Consider the following 15076-nt stretch of genomic DNA (forward strand, 5'->3'; position numbering starts at 1 on the left):
TGATGGAATGTTTTCATGTTATCTTGGAAGTGTACCTAATTTTTTAATATCCATTTTTCTTTATGTCTAATGTATGGAATGATGTTGATTCCAGGTTATGCTAATTGTGCCCTAATTGATTGAAGATATTTTGAACTCTATCTAGATGATCTATTGCATACATTACTCATACATAACATGTGAATGAATGGTCCTAGTGGTGAAATCTTGGTAGCTCTCCCATGAAATCTCTATCATACATTGCATAGGTAATTATTGAAATTGATAGGTCATCAAAATTTCAACCTCCTTAGAAGCTTGTTGGCTAATCTATCACATCATAGATTCCACCCTCCCAAGGCTCTAGGAACTGACACTTCTTGTGGATGATCAATTTAACTTTTAACCCATTAATTTATCCTTCTCTCTTTTGCCCTAATTTGGTCGCTTTAAGGCCAAGTGGCCAAGTTAGGGCTTGGTGCAAATTTCTAGGGAAGAGGAATTTTCGAAGTTAGAGAGTATAAATGCTAAGAGGAGAGTGGTTGCCACAAAATCCTTCCTTTTGGTAGCCATTCACTCCAATATCGTCCATAAATTTCTTTTCACTAGTTACTAGCCCTAAGCTAACCATAGTTTAGGTTTAGCTTCAACTTGAGGACTTTTTGAGGGTTTCATGTACCTTTTCCTTGTGAAGATCATTGTTGGAAACCCTTTCCCCTTTCCTTGACCTTTATGGATGAAACCTCTCTTTCCAAAAAGCACTCCCCTCAAGTCATGCATAGTAGGGCCTTTGAAGCTCTTTCCTGCAACGAAAGCAACATCCCACATAATTTCGTAATAAGGTGAGCGGGTAATGATTAAAGGGGATAGCTGCATCATATCACCATATTGCAATGTATTCAAAATCAACATATTTGCATTATTTTTCAATGAGCATCCAAGATGGGTAGAGATAGACTTGGTTGGGAGGCAGTGGCATTAGCACGGGCAGAGGCAGAGGAAGGTGTGAAATAACTCTTAATGTTCATCCTCTTTACCTTTGGCTTGAGAGTGAGAGCCAAGAGGGGGAGGAACATAATGAAAGGAGTCATGGAGATTAGTGTAAGGGATAGAGAAGGACTCCTCAAGGTCAAAATCATCAAACCCACTTGATTCTCTCCTAGCCATAGCTTCTGCAAGTTCTTTCTTCTTTGCAATTTTTTCTTGTATAACGTTTTCCCTAGCCTTTGCCTCATGAAACTTCTCAAAAATTTCAAAGTTTTCTTCCCTAGTAGGCCCTATCACTTTATCTGGTGCATCATAAGTGGTTAGTTGGCCTCCTATACTAGCCAAGTGTCATTTCAACCTAAAAATACACCCTCTTCCCACTGGGTGTTTGCAATATTTCCCAACATTTGCAATTAACAACATCACAATGAACCCATGCACTGTATTTGGCTTTTAGAGCCATGGTGGATGATGAAATTTCAAATTTGAAAGGAAAGAGATATGAAAATATGAAAGAGAAATTCAAAATCTATGATCAACTACTAGTCTACTACAAGGGCAATTTTTTTACTTGAAAGTTGAAATAATGGAAAAAAAAATTAAAATAGGGACAACAATGGAATATGGAAAATTTTAAGAGAAAAATCATACCTGGGAATGAAACTAGTTGATAAAGCCTCCTCCCAAAGATGCTAACTCCACTACACAACTCCAAACTAGCTCCAAGATGACAATGAACCTCCAAACTTGTTGTTGTTCCTCCAAAACTCAATGTTGTTTCAGAACTTTCCAAGCTCTCATATGCTCACAAACACTAGAAAACGAATGTGTGAGGAAAATATGAGCTTATACATCCTTTTATAAGCTTGTGTGGGGGGGGGGGGGGAGAATTTAGGAGGAAACCTACTTATGGTTTTCAAAAAACCACCCACAGGCCCCATCAACATGCCCAACCATGCGACATCCAAACCAACTGATTTTTGATGGGATCTATTAGTTAGGTACCAAACTGGAACTGACCAACCATTGAATCACATTTTTTGGGCTAGTTTGATAGCCCAGGTAACTAACTAGTTAGTTTGGTCAAATTTTGGTTTGACCTAGGCGATTTTTAAAACTATGCTCATATTTGAAGCCTTTTCTGGGTTACAAAGTGAATATGAAATATGGCGATCAAAATTAGAATTTTGTGACAGATTTGGTGGATTTCATTCATCTAGAATTTATTAAAAATGAAGGGGCATCGATTTAGAATGTTTACAACCACGTTGGGTGCATTTTATAAGTGTGATTTGGACATGTTTCTCTAGCACACAATCATGTGTAACAATAGTATTATTTATGCTATGGTTAGCCCTTGAATCAATGCTCAAATTTTCTTATGAATCCATATTAGTACTAGTTCATATCTAAGCTAACTTTGTGCATATACAAACATGATATTTCAGACAAAGATGGCTGTACCAAATCAGAAATTGGATGATAAACTAAGAGGACACCTACAACAACACATATTTTTCAGGCAATGAATGAACAACGAGGGACAAGAGAAAATTCCGTGACAACATGAAATTGACATTTGCTAAATTTACCAAGCAAACTAGTCCTGTAACCCCTCTTGTCAATAGGGGTAAATACATTTTTTCAGTGCACTATCCACCATCACTGTATGCTCAAGGTCACAAGTCAGAAGCCATGTAAAAACTGTGTGAGGCCCTATATTATGCATCCTAGACCTAGGCCTTGTCAGTTTGAGTCTGTATTTCAGTTGTTTGCTTGAATCATGCCATATCCCTTGAAAGATTCACTTAAGAACTCTCGTTCCTAACTGAATTGTATGGCTTTTGGTGGACTCTCCTAAGAACTCGTTGTTTTATGGGAACTTGCATTTTGTAGGGGTGATCACCAGTGTATGGGTCAATGCAACACATGTCAAGGTGCACCTATTGTTAATTTTTCATAGGGCTATATTGTTCTTTGCTTTAATAATTGCATTTATCCGTTAACACATTATATTCACCCCATATCATCATTACAATATATAGATCTACACCATGATTCATCAGCATATGCAATTATATAGACAAAACATCATCATCATCATCAATGTAACGAAACATAAGGGAACAATAGAAGAAAATCATGCACACATATAGACACCAGGATTGGTTGGAGACCAGGGAAAAACCCACTATGGGGAAAACCCTTGCAAATATTCTTCTAATATATTGTCATCAAATGATTCAGCAAAAGAGAGTACAATGATCCATATCTTCACAACAACTAGAATATCCATGAAATGCATCTAAACATCAAAACTCTGACTATGATATCTGTTATGTACTATCACTACCTGTATCCTATTGCTGAACACTCCTGTCACTCATTGAAAACTTTGGAGTACCGCAGTTTCATCTTTGAGTCCTAAATGTAGGGAGGACGAGATGTGCGAGCGTCTATAGCAGTTCTGGATGCTCTCTAGTGGACTCTGTGTGTGCATCCAGGGACAAATATGATTGGTTCTACCTCAAACCCCTAGACTCTCCCTTAAGGGTGTTGTGTGAGTGTTTATGGCAACTCAGACACTCTCAAGACCATAATATGCGAACGTCCGGGGACCAAACTAAGTAGCGGAGACCTTAACCTCCCAGATGCTCCCATAACGCTCTATGCCAGCGTCCAAGTCTCCCTAGACGTTGTGAGGACCATTGTGTGCCAACGTTTAGGGACTAAAATTACTAGTGTTGTGCGAGTGTCGAGGAATTAGAAAACCCTAGTTTAGTGCGAGCTTCACCATGTAGCTTCCCACCCTTGTACGAGCTTGCTTTGTTAGACCTGTGCAAGCTTCACCATGTAGTTTCCGACCCTTGTATGAGCTTCCTTCGTCAGACCTGTGCGAGCCAAGATAAAATAGAAGAGGAGAAGAGAGCTTTATCAATTGTGTCCTAATGACTTGATGTATCTTCTATTTATAGGCTTCCATGAGGGTCCACTTGATGTTGAGGATGACCTGACCATTGGTACATGTGCATAAGGCCGACCTAATCCAATATACATGAGTGGGAACATAAATTCAAAAACCAACTTCTACTTGTCCAAATGAGGTGATATTTAGGTTGAGTTTGGTCCTCTCAAAAAGAGGAATTCAATGCAATCATCATCTATGTCATCTGAGCTGTCAAAGGTGGAATTTGACCGTATTTTCTTAATTTAACACTCCCTCTCAACTAGGGAGAATTCCACTTGCCAATATTTGGCCATTGATTATACCTGACATACGTCCCATCCCAAGTATCTCATCATTTCAAATCATCAATATACATCTCTTGTTTATTCTCGCTTACCTCTTGGCTTGCCCATATGACGAATATTATCGAATCTAAAAGAAAAATAATTTGCTACTAGTGGGGAGCTTAAGCTACCACCGTTTATTCATCGAGCTACAACCCGAAACCTCTGCCAGTGGAATACTACCCAGAATATCTATTAACAGGCTACTACTTAGAATCTTTGTTAGCGGGCTACTACGCAGAATATATGTCAACGGGATATTACCCATAAATATGTTAATGGGATACTACCCGTAAATATGTCAATGAGATACAACCCGGAAATATGTTATCAGGCTACTACCTGGAAATGTTATCGGTCTACTACCCGGGAATACCATTGGGCTACTACCCAGGAATATCGACGAGGAGTCAGATCCATGATCCACATCATCATCAGAGAGAATATCATTAGGGAGCACACCTTAACCTGGAACCACACTAGGGAGCTACTACTCAACCCAGAATATCATGGGGGAGCTACTACTATGACCCCATATCGAGCAATAGGTGATATAGGGGAGCTACTACTCAACCCATCCTATTTCCTACTGATCTTCCCATCAATGACCCTGAATAGTCAAGTGGTAGAACACCTACATCATAATCCTAGCTTGGGTGAGATACCCGACTTACCAAAGGTAAGTATCTCACGCCCCCAAGCCTCCTCAACCGTTGGCCAGACAGAGAGGGATAATCCCAACAAGCCCAGCTTGTGGGTATGATGCCAACTAGGGTATACTCTGCAACGACCAATATAGGGTGAGCTACTACTCCAAACCTATGGGTAACAAATAGGGGTAACACCCTATTGTCTAAAGTTCCCTCAACCCCAGGAGCCCTCTATCTCAATTCCATACCCTGGGAGCTCAGATAGGGGAGGAAGAGCTTGGCTCAGTGTCCTCGATCAACATTTCTCTCATCATACTCATATCATCGTACTTGTATAAAGTAATCATCATCTATCAGTAGAAGTTGTCTCTTGTTTATACAAGACATCAAATCAAATATCATGTTAGAGCATAAATAATCATATAAATCACAAAAAGATACCATAATCGTCCTCCCTCTCAAGGAGGTGCCATCCACTAGCCTAAGCTTGTCTCATATAGTTGCACTATCTTAGTATATGAGAGTACCACGGTCCCAACTATATATATGGGATTTCTGCCAATCGGATCCCACTCTTTATTATCGCAACTTACCCATGTCATATCCAGTTCATGCCCAGACAACTCTCTAAGGAGATTCTTCATCCTGCTCATAGCTAGTCATTCTAGCAACATCATACTCAACCTTGATTGTGCCACGAACGTTGTTGGGTCTTGAAATTGTCATTCACTTCCATTACACTTTCACTATCATGTCCATTATATCACCTCCATTTCATCTTCATTTCACTACCATGTCACTACATTCATCTCACTTTCATCATTATTGGGTCACATCTATGTTTTTCCAAACTTTATTAATTCTTAGCATTTTAAAGTGAATTTGTAGTTAAAAATTAGAAAATAATGTGCATATGCTTATACTTAACAAGTGGGATGAGATTGTTGATATGTGTAGGTCAAAAGGAAGCTTCTAGAAGACCTTTCTATGGCATCTTAAGGCCAAATTCGAATTTGAGCGGAGAGGATCATGAGAATATGTGTCACATTTCCTATTTGTATTGAAACTCTAAGAATACATGTGTCTTATCATTTCCTAATTTGATTATAACTCTAGAGGTATAGGGAGAGATTCATGGAATCTCATTAATGAGATGATTTCTCATATTTTTGTATAAATAGGAGATCTCTCTCCTTTATTTGGGGAACTTTGTAAACTTTGTTAGCTCAAATTGTTGTACTTTGTAATTTTGAAGAATTTGAATAAAGCTTTGAAGTTCCCAACATGGAAGGAGATGTGAAGTAGGAGATGTCATTGAGCATATTAGAATGTAAGGTAGAGCAGATTTTATTTTGTAGTTTTGCTTTGATTTCATTCAAGTATGTCATTTTATTTTTATGATTGTTTTCAAGTTTAATAGTTTGGATTTCCCATTCATGTAAGTTTAATTCATGCAAGTGTGTTCAACCGGTTGATTGTAGATCTATATAACTGTGTAATCTACGCTTAGCAAAATAGTCCAAGAAAGTAGTCCTCCTATTTTCCAGTTGGTGCTTGGAGCATTAGAGCACACAATAGATTTGATGTTAGTTTAATAACTCATGTTGTAAGTGAATATTTCCGAAAAGCCCTTTCAGTTGATGGTTCATCTTAAAACTAAGTGGTGAAGTATTTCATTAAAGAATGAGTCTTTCTCTGCATTTTTATGTTTACTTTTTCTTAGAACAATGAAGTATGGAGTCCCTCAAAATGCTGTCACAAGGATGTAGTTCTCCCAAAATTGTATAACAGAGTGATAAAGCACTTCATTTAGCTATTATAGTAGATTAGTTGCAATTTCACTTTCAGTCTTAGTTTTCATTTAAATTTCATTTTCAGCTTTAGAACAATGAAGTATTGAATCCCTCAAAATGCTATCACAAGGAGGTCGTTCTACCAAAATTGTGTAGCAAAGTGACAAAACACTTCATTTAGTTACATGTTTTGTATTTGCTTTCCATTTCAAATAGCATTATCATTTTTGCTTTCATTTCATAGACATTTTTCCGGCTTAGATTAATCTAACTATTCAAAGTTTTGATTTGTTTTTATCTAATGTTCATTTTCTTTTCTCTGTTTTTTAGAAATTAGATTTTAACATTAAAAGTCATTAGATTTAGTTGTCCATTAACATTTAGAGATTTCATTTAGAAGCATAACTTTTCTTTCTTAGATTAATTTCCTTAAGCATGAGAAACAAAACTCCCCAAAACAACATAAACTATAAAACAACGAAGTAAGAAAAATGTTAACTAAGCACATATATTGCACCACACTTCATCAGTTTACGATACTCAGATTGATAATTTATGTAGAGCAATTTAGGACACTAAATTGACTAGACATTTTGGCGTTGTTGCTGGGGAAGTGTAATTAGGAGACCTTATTTCTTACATCTAAAAAAAAAATTAATAATTTCTCGAGTATCCTCTCCTCCTGCACTTTGTGTGATCTGGAGGATCAGAAAAAGAATTTTTATGTTATATATATATTTTCATCATTTCATTTGATTCAATGAAAACTTTAATTTCAATAAATTGTTTTGTTTAATAAAATATATATGTATATTTTTAAATCTTTGAATATATATATAATTTTAATAACAAATCATTTTAAAAAAAATTATTGTTTTGTTTAATAAAATATATATGTATATTTTTAATTTTTTTTTGAAAGTATAACATATAATTTTATTAACAAATCGATTAAAAAAAAAAAACCAACGAATAATACATATCACCACTGCAGCCGAGGAGAAGGTCCATAAAACATTGCCCACATGAAGAGAGAAAAGACCGTAAATAAAATAAAGCTATATGAAGAATCTCTTGCACGTTTTCAAGGAGGGTCGCCATACATATACCCATTGTATGGGTTGGGTGAACTACCTCAGAGATTTGCACGTCTTAGTGCTGTCTATGGAGGTTGCTCGTGCAATTTGTGTAATGAGCCACCCCATCCCAAACACAAATGACTCCCAATCAGTACAGATAATTCTGCCTCAGAAGCAACTTGGACGCAAGTCTGACATGTATGTATTTTGTTGTTCTTATTCACATAATGTTGCTCCCAAAGGGAAGTACATTGCTTTTGTTTCGGCTGAGGCAGAAACAGATCAACCAGAGGTAGAATTGCAATCGGGAATAGCTCTTCTTGGACCTATTGATGAGATGTTCTTTGAAACATATGATGAAATAGTCCACCAGTGCGCCTGCTAATCCATACACCATTTCCAGAAAACGCAAGTGTTCAGATCACCGAGAGCCTTACTTGTAGAGGCTATATCACCGAGAACACACCATTGGCTGGTTCATTTGCTGGTGCTATTGTCTGTGCTGTAATTGCATCTGGAGAAAATTCGAAATTGATTTTTTACAGAAGACGCATTTGCCAGAAAAACGCAGAACTAAAAAAGTCAAATTTTAAATGCAAATTCCAGCCAAATAAAAACGAATTAGGAAAAAAAAAACATGGGTTTTTTTGAGAATGGGGTCAATTAGATAACCTAAAAACGGTTTGGATAATTTCACAATGGTTTGGGAGCATTTTCCGGTTCTTTAGAGCCCCATTTGGCATGTTGTGTGAGGAAAAAACGAATTTCATTAAATGAGCAGAGCACTGTTTGAACACGGCACGCTTGAGGAAGGAAAATTCGATTTGAAAACTAATCATGCTGTGGCATTCAATCCATATGGCGAATCTAAGAGTCCAATTCGATTTAGACTGATGACACCACGCCTTCCATCCTCAATGCCAAACGGTCTAATGATGCAATCTCCGTTTTCGACTCGTGCTTAACCAGACTTCTCCCACACACTTGTCAAATGCCTTTTTGTGCATACAATCACTCTGTTTTCATCCAAGTGCACCAGCTGCGGTCTTGGACTTTCTTCCTGGTACTTGGCTGCATAAAATCTCTTTTCCAATAACTTAAATCAGAAAGCTGATGTCTTGGCTGTCTTTTAGCTACGGAACACAGCCACATTCCGCAGCTAATCGGCTGTTCCGCAGCTACTTTCACGCTTTTGCAGGTTCCAAGTGTCAAGAGGGAAAAATGACTACATGGGTAGCTTGGAAAACATCAGGGCAGGAATTTTGAGGTGTGTGTTATCACTATGTCGCCGCATGATCTTCCTGACTTCAGGGAGCAAAATGAAAAACAAAACAAAAGGTTCACAGGTATATATATAAAAAAATAAATTGAATCAATGAAATAAGTAGATTATTTGCTCATTTTTCTGGAAGGTATTGATTAATTTTGGACTGATAATGAAAAATGGATAGCTAACTTTCTGTTCAAGATTTTTAGCTACAAAAACTGTGCACGTTTTGCAGCTAAAGGCATTTCGCAACTAAACATCAATTATGTAACTGAAAAACCTCACTGTTCAAATCAGTCTAATTTTCTCATACGAAATCGGATTTCAATGATTGAAGTGTCATTGGAAAGATATTGACAAGATATACACAATGAGAAATCCATCATCAGAGTTTGAAACAGTCAAGAATGAATAAATTGCTCAAAAGATATAACAGTTAACTTGAGGCACTAATTCTGAAGCAGGTATAAATTCTTTTGGTTTTCCTTCGTGAACTTGTTTCATTAATACGAATTCTTAATTTTGTGTGTAAATATCATAACTAGAGAGATTGATCACCTCTCTCTTTTGATAGTCTTACATTCCATTGCAGAAGAAGTATTAGTTTTTTTTGCAGGTTCCAGGAGGAAGGACAGATGACTACAAGTGAATAGTGTCTCTCTTAGAGACCAATTTGTTTCATAAGAGAATGAGCAGCAACAAAGAAGAAGTATCAATGCATGAGCACATGCTAATGCAAAATCAGATCCAATCGCTTGCAAAACTTTCAGATACTATTGTCTCCATTGCATCCATACTTCATAATAAACCATTCACCTCATTTCCCTTCATATTTTCCATTTACACTCACATACATTCTCCATTACTTTTTGTCCACTCCTAACCCACAAATAAAAGCAAGAGGCTCAGTTACATGCTTATTGCCCATTTCCATTATTACTTTCCATTTTCCATCTTCCATTTTCATTTTCCCTTTCTTATCATTTTCATTTCGTAAATAAACCCTGCTTCAATGCAAATTATTGAGTCCATAGCCCTTTGAGTCTAAATTCCTTGCAAAAATACCTTGAGGCTTGCATGCCTTAATGGCAAGTCCTCATGCCGATGAAAAATGGGAATACATTAATGTCCCTTGTTCATCGAATCTTCTAGGTGACTCGACATCGGCAAATTTATTTGTACCTAGCAAGATGTGTTTGGGCATCTTGACTCTCATTGTCATCAATGGTGAGAGTTCTCATGTTGACTAGTGGCATCCATTAATGGCCACTAAGTCAACAATTTTCTGCTATGTTCGACATCAGAACATCCATTCACATAACAAGAATTGTGCCAATGAGTTTTGAAGACATGAAGACTATTATTTTCAGCATTTTGGAGCAGATTCAGCAAGTTTTAGTAGAAGCAATAAAAAGTCATCTTGACTCTTTTATCCATGACTCTTTTTGTCCAACCACTTGAAGAAGATTATGATCAGAATTTTGTAGCCACCACACATACAACTCATCCATTTCCAAAGGGTAAGTTAAGGTATGTCATTTTCTAACTTTTTACCATAGAATTCCATAAAAAGCTAGAATGATAATTGTTAGAAAAACATTTCTCTTCCTTATTTCATAAAATTGCCAATACCATCAGTTGGCGGGGGGGGTGAAATACGTTCATATTCATATCTTGCCATCTTCATATCATATTCAGAAGCCCACATACTTCCAAAATATATTAACTATTACATTATTATTATGAGCATATAATGGCTTTTCAAAAGTGCTTAAAGGACAATTGGATACAAATACAATCATGGTTGTCACACAAGAACCAACCTTGATGCAATCTAATAAAGATATACTTTGCAGCGATAATCAAATTATCATTATGCAAATTTCAAAGATCAAAATTGAATGCAACAACAAAATATAGTTGTAACACAAGAACCAACCATGTTGCAATTCAAGTAAAACACTTTGTAGAAATATGAAGTTATCAAATAATATCATGCAAAGTTAAGCCAAAGCTCAATGATCAAAAGAATTAATGTAATATATATTGCATGAGGACATGCAATAGCTTCAATTGCGGGGTATGTTGGGTCTTGAAATTGTCATTCACTTCCATTACACTTTCACTATTATGTCCATTATATTACCTCCCTTTCACCTTCATTTCACTACCATGTCATTACATTCATCTCACTTTCATCATTATTGGGTCACATCTATGTTTTTCCAAACTTTATTAATTCTTAGCATTTTTAAGTGAATTTGTGGTTAAAAATTAGAAAATAATGTGCATATGCTTATACCTAACAAGTGGGATGAGATTGTTGACATGTGTAGGTCAAAAGGAAGCTTCTAGAAGACCTTTATGTGGCATCCTAAGGCCAAATTCGAATTTGAGTGGAGAGGATCATGAGGATATGTGTCACATTTCCTATTTGTATTGAAACTCTAAGAAGACATGTGTCTTATCATTTCCTAATTTGATTATAACTCTAGAGATATAGGGAGAGATTCATGGACTCTCATTAGAATGTAAGGTAGAGTAGATTTTATTTTGTAGTTTTGCTTTGATTTCATTCAAGTATGTCATTTTATTTTTATGATTGTTTTCAAGTTTAATAGTTTAGATTTCCCATTCATGCAAGTGTGTTCAACCGGTTGATTGTAGATCTATCTAACTGTGTAATCTATGCTTAGCAAAATAGTCCAAGAAAGTAGTCCTCCTATTTTCCAGTTGGTGCTTGGAGCATTAGAACACACAGTAGATTTGATGTTAGTTTAATAACTCATGTTGTAAGTGAATATTTCCGAAAAGCCCTTTCAGTTGATAGTTCATCTTAAAGTTAAGTGGTGAAGTATTTCATTTATGAATGAGTCTTTCTCTGCATTTTTATGTTTACTTTTTCTTAGAACAATGAAGTATGGAGTCCCTCAAAATGTTGTCACAAGGAGGTAGTTCTCCCAAAATTGTATAGCAGAGTGATAAAGCACTTCATTTAGCTGTTATAGTAGATTAGTTGCAATTTCACTTTCAGTCTTAGTCTTTCATTTAAATTTCATTTTCAGTTTTAGAACAATGAAGTATTGAATCCCTCAAAATGCTATCACAAGGAGGTCGTTCTCCCAAAATTGTGTAGGAGAGTGACAAAACACTTCATTTAGTTACATGTTTTGTATTTGCTTTCCATTTCAAATAACATTATCATTTTTGCTTTTATTTCATAGACATTTTGTCGGCTTAGATTAATTGAACTATTCAAAGTTTTGATTTGTATTTATCTAATGTTCATTTCCTTTTCTCCCTTCTTTAGAAATTAGATTTTAGCATTAAAAGTCATTAAATTTAGTTGTCCATTAACATTTAGAGATTTCATTTAGAAGCATAACTTTTCTTTCTTAGATTAATTTCCTTAGGCATGAGAAACAAAACCCCCAAAAACAACATAAACTATAAAACAACAAAGTAAGAAAAAGGTAACTAAGCACATATAGTGCACCACACTTCATCAGTTTACGATACCCAGATTAATAATTTATGTAGAGCAATTTAGGACACTAAATTGACTAGACAAACCTCTCATCATGGCAGATCTCATACTAAGGTAGCACTCATATGTGCTCATCTCATCATCATCAACATGTCCATACAGTCATATATCATAGGAAGAATAACTCAGACCAAGAATAGATCATATCATGCAAACATCTTGAAGGATTATTAGCGGCAACCCAATGTGTATAAAGAGGCTCAATCATGAACTTATTCAGGTTCTATGCACATTATATATATATATAGATATATATATATATATATATATATATATATATGGATGGATGTTCTAAACGGAATATCAATGCTTCAATCAACTGTCAAATGCCATGTCAAGTTCAACAACATATTTAAATTCAAATCAAAGTGTCCAAGGATTTGCATTTCCACTTTCCAATAGCTTCACAATATAAATTATATTTTCCCAAATTCATAAATCAATTCATCATGCCATGGTACATTATTACAAGCTTCAGAGGCCATATCCCTCTTACTTATATCATCAGAGGCTCTTTACCTGGCAATGGTAGATCATCAATATATAAAAACCCAAAATAATATCAAAGTCATACCTTGGAACACTTCTGAGTTGAAGGCTTGGACCAATACATCATCATGGACATATCTAGATCAAGGGAGCTTGATTCATGCAATGCTCATTGCAACCATAACACTTTACCAAACCATCATGCCCAACCTTTCATAAATCCTTATTGTGCTATCAAATCAACTAAATAAGATCATCAAAGTTTAGAAGCCAAATCAATACTAATATCAAAAGTCATCAATATCTCAATGTCAATTCTTTGAACCATATGACAGGTAGGGATTTCATCAGGACATGCCATCGTCTATTATCATGCCAATAACTTATCATCAACCACACAATATCAAGCAAGGCATTCCCATAATACAAGTCATTGGAAGTGACTATGCTCATATATCACTGTCATCAGGGCAAATCATTAGTCGTCAAGTCAAAAAATTAGACATCATGTCAATATCCAAATTTTATATCATATTAAGATCTATAGTCCAAGTCATATCTTAATCATTGAGTCAAAGATCTAGGTCATCATCAGACATCATACAACTCATATATATCAATCAACCAAATCATGTCAAACTCGTGTAACAAAAACTTTAAACATAATGACATATCTATATGTATGTCTTGGTCACCTGCAAACATTCAAACTTCCCTGGTCTCAGATCTTTTAGATATCTTCTACTTATTTGTAGCACTGACATCCTCCAGGTGAACATCTGATTTTGTGCACAAAAGTTCAATTTTGTGTCCATCAGGCATAGTCGCACCTATGGGCCTTCCTTTGTGCAAGTGAGGTTCAGATCTTTGTTGTACATCAACAATGTCAGATACCCATAAATCATACTTCAATAGTACATATAATACAAATGGAGAGATTCTCCCTCTGAATGAGAATCCACTTCATTCGATTTCTTTCATGTTGTCAACTTGACTTTACTAGAGTCATGCAACAACAAATCTTGTTAGATCATAGAATCAAACATATATCCATCATGGTAATAACATGTTCACATTAGCTACTACATCATCACATGATCCAAGAGGATCTCGTCAGATCAGTTGCACAGGTTCAGTTCATCGTCAGTGTGCAGTTCATGGGCATCGTTCAGTCGTCATCAGTAATGTGTGGTTTAGTGATGTGGTCATCGGGTGATGTCACATTGTGACAATTTATTATAAAAGGGTTTTGTAATTGATGTACCAAGTCCTAAAAGACTTGTATTCAACACATTGTATTAAAAAAAACCTAAGCTTGACACCTAAGTCTACAAACCCTAAACCTAACCCTTGGACCTTTGTAAACATTGCAAAACACAAATACATTGCAAAATATGTAATAAAAGAGTCATAAACCACATATTAGTCCCTAACCGCAGAGTTAACCGCATCCGGAACCGTGTGCTATGTGAACAATGTTCACCAGGCGGAGGTTAGAGATAACCGCAACATCAAACCACAGCGGAAAGGGAAACCGTAATCGATGGCATGTGAACAGGTAATGGAACCATGGTAGTCAGCTACAAACCAGGCGAAGGTTAATAACCGTGGCATAAAAACTGGAAGCATATGAACACGCAGGCAACCGTAGACCGAAACTGTCGGAGGGTAACCACGCAGGTGGCAGTCAGCTAGTTGACCGCCACTGAAACCCGCTGTTCACATGGGAAGTTAGCCAAGAATGTGCCGTTAGATAAACCGCCAGCGGATTATGTTTATTATATGGTTTATTTTAGGTTTTTCGTTGAAGTTTTGACTATTTTAATTAAACCACCTTGTAACCAATACCTAAGGTGCAAATAATGACAAGATTGAGGGAAACAAACCCTAATTTCAGATTATGCATCCCTAAACTCAACCTAAGGAGTTAGAATGCATCTGGAGGGCTTAAAAACTAGTTTTTCTCATTGAAGATGGGGGAGAGTGGTTTTTCG

Source organism: Pinus tabuliformis, chromosome 7 (genome assembly GCF_031772625.1).
Source record: "Pinus tabuliformis cultivar Carrire ecotype Pingquan chromosome 7, CPIR1, whole genome shotgun sequence".
In the NCBI taxonomy this organism is placed as follows: Eukaryota; Viridiplantae; Streptophyta; class Pinopsida; order Pinales; family Pinaceae; genus Pinus; species Pinus tabuliformis.